Raw genomic sequence first — 2,715 nt, 5'->3', positions numbered from 1 at the left:
GGCGCTGGCCTGGCACTTTGCCCCTGAGTCGATGGAGTTTCCTGGAAGCAGCAGCCGGCTGCCAGGACAGATTATTGCTGACAAGAAGCGTTTTCTTGGCACGTGGCAGGAGTTGGGGCTCAGGCTGTGGGCTGGGCCAGGGGCAGAGACAGCGTCGCTCGGTGCTGGCTACGTTGCTGTACATTGGGAAACAAAATCAGAGGCTAATGGTCGTCAGCCTGATTAAAAATAAACAGCCAGAGCCTGGCTGGTGTAAACTGGCGTAGCGCCACTGCCCGAGCAGAGCCACACCGACGTGCGCTGTCCCTGGCTCTGCCTCTTGGCGAGCCATCGGCCTGGCTACGTTACAGTAACAGGTTATTTGTTAATCAGCTTGTGAGCTCTTTACAGCCGGCACCAGCTTCGCCTTCTGCCCGTGTGCAGTACCTAGCACAACAGGGTTCTGGTCCACGAGTGGGGTCCCTAGGTCTTATTGCACTACAAATAAACAATCATATGGGTGCCCTCTGCCTTGGCACCCGGCACCAGGGGTCGGGCGGGGAGACCTGGCTGCTGCTTTGAAGTTTTTAAATATATTTGATGTATTAATTTGCTATTTAACACCAACAAGAGGAGAGACGAGAAAACAAATGAGAAAGGTTCCATGGCTCCGGTTCACAAAGCCCATAACCATGTGCTTCGTGCCACACCTGTTCAGGTTAAAGATAGACAGGTACTTAAGTGTTGTCCTGGACTGGGGAGCTTGCCTGAATCAGGGCCTGTATGAACCAGTCCTGATTTGTCCAGCAAAACCTGAAGAAGGGGTCGGGGTAGCTTGAAGCTTGCCTCTCACCAGCAGAAGTTGGCCCAATAAAAGAGATTACCTCCCTCACCTTGTCTCTCTAAAGCCCTTTAAGCACCCCAAGGCAGAGACATCCAAGTAGCTGTCTGTGGTCAGCACAGGTGCTGGCTCCACCCCTGGTTTCCAGCTGCTAAATTCCATTAAAAGTTAAAAATACATGCCTTTCCTACTCCCCCTTTCCCATGAAAGCAATCGCACTGCCTGTCAGAGAGATGTCATGCACGCAAGGGGAGGTGGCCAATGTGGTTGTGGGTGGAAGGGGAAGTTTTCCACAGGACACACATGCTGTTAAGATGGGAATGTTTCAGAACCCCTGCCCTGAGAATAAACAAAATACATCGGAAAGGATAAAGCAGAACAGAGAGCTAATCCAAACTGGCCTGGTATTTTCAGATGCTGGCATGTCACCTTCAAGCGGTAGCTAGAGTCATGCTGCTTGTTTCTGATCAGGAAAGTTCATAAGGAAATAAGCAATCGATCCAAGTCCAGTGGTCTAACAGAGACAGGGGACATTGCTTAACAATCCTTTCCAACGGTGACCTTTATCCCAGGCTCACAAAGACCCTGCTGAAGCGCAAAGCTTTCAGGTATGACTATTATCTGTATTACAGGCGCCCTGAGAGGCACAGAGCTCGCTGCTGCAAAGTGCTGTGCAGACGCGCTGTGAGAGACAGTCGCTGTGAGAGACAGTCGCTGCCCCAAAGAAGTTACACTCTGAATAGACACGCAGGGAGAAAGAGGGTTAGTATGAGTCCATGCCACAAGGGGGAGTCACAGCCCGAAGCAAGCGGTGAAGTGGCGGGGCCAGGGGCATACGAGCAGTGTCAGAACTGGGAACTGAAGCTAGACCTCCAAGCCCCGGGCCCATGGCTTAACCACGAGCCCATCCTTCTCCTGTTTGCTTTTGGGGGGGTGATGGAGACATGCATGGCCAGTGCTACTCAGCCCTTCTCATTACAGCTCCTGCTCCTCCCCCAGATCCTTTGGTTTTTTTAAATGAAAGAGAAGGACCAAGAGAAGGTAAATGGGCTGTGATCGCTGTTTGCCATGTTCTGGTATCAGAAGCAACCGCGGAGTCCTAAGCGTTCTACTCTCTCTGTCAGGAGGAGTGCATCCTTCACAGCCCAGGCCAGCAAGTTAGACAGTTTAATGACATCACATAAAATGTACTGGATTAAATTCTACTGTCTGTAATAGCTCATTCTCTGCAAAAAGCAAGCCTGTCACACAAGACGTGTCGGAATTAGAGCAAGGAAGGACTGGAGTGGGCAGGGGATAGCATGTGTCCCCTCTGGGGCTGAACGGAGGGGGTACCTCATACCGTTTTGGAGCAATAACTGGGACTAATTGGTTTAACTGAGTGATGGTGGCTGCGACACAGGGCTTTAGGTGGGTGTAGGCATAGGAACGGGGGCTCTGAGGGCAGTGGGGGAACTCCCTCCCTTGGCGAGAAAGCACTGAGACAAGCTGACAAACAGAGAAATGCCGCGTTGTGCGTAGACACAAAGTCCACTGTCCCGAGACAGAGAGCTGCTGAGGCCAGGGGGCTGCTTTGGGAGGCTACCGCTGGTGCGTGAATTTGAGTGTTGAGTGCTTGGGGAGCGCTGCATGCCCTGAACCCTACGATGGCAGCCACTGGGATCAGCCCATTTCACACATTCCATGAAAATACATTAACTGCAGATTAAAGGGCTGAACTTTCCTTTTCTAAACGGGATTTATTTTAAATTGAATCACGTTGAACCAGGACTTTTAACAGTCGAGTTAGTGGCTGGGGTGAGCCCAGTTCAGCGCCTTCATCTAGTCAGCAGCACACCCTGCTTAAAGCCCAGGTCTCAGAGGGGGCAGCCAGGGACATGGCAGAAGGCTGGTGC

This window comes from Terrapene carolina, unplaced genomic scaffold (genome assembly GCF_002925995.2).
Source record: "Terrapene carolina triunguis isolate 2854851 unplaced genomic scaffold, T_m_triunguis-2.0 Scaffold43688, whole genome shotgun sequence".
NCBI lineage: Eukaryota > Metazoa > Chordata > Testudines > Emydidae > Terrapene > Terrapene triunguis.
The sequence above is the reverse complement of the archived record's forward strand: the minus strand, read 5'-3'. Positions refer to the sequence as shown.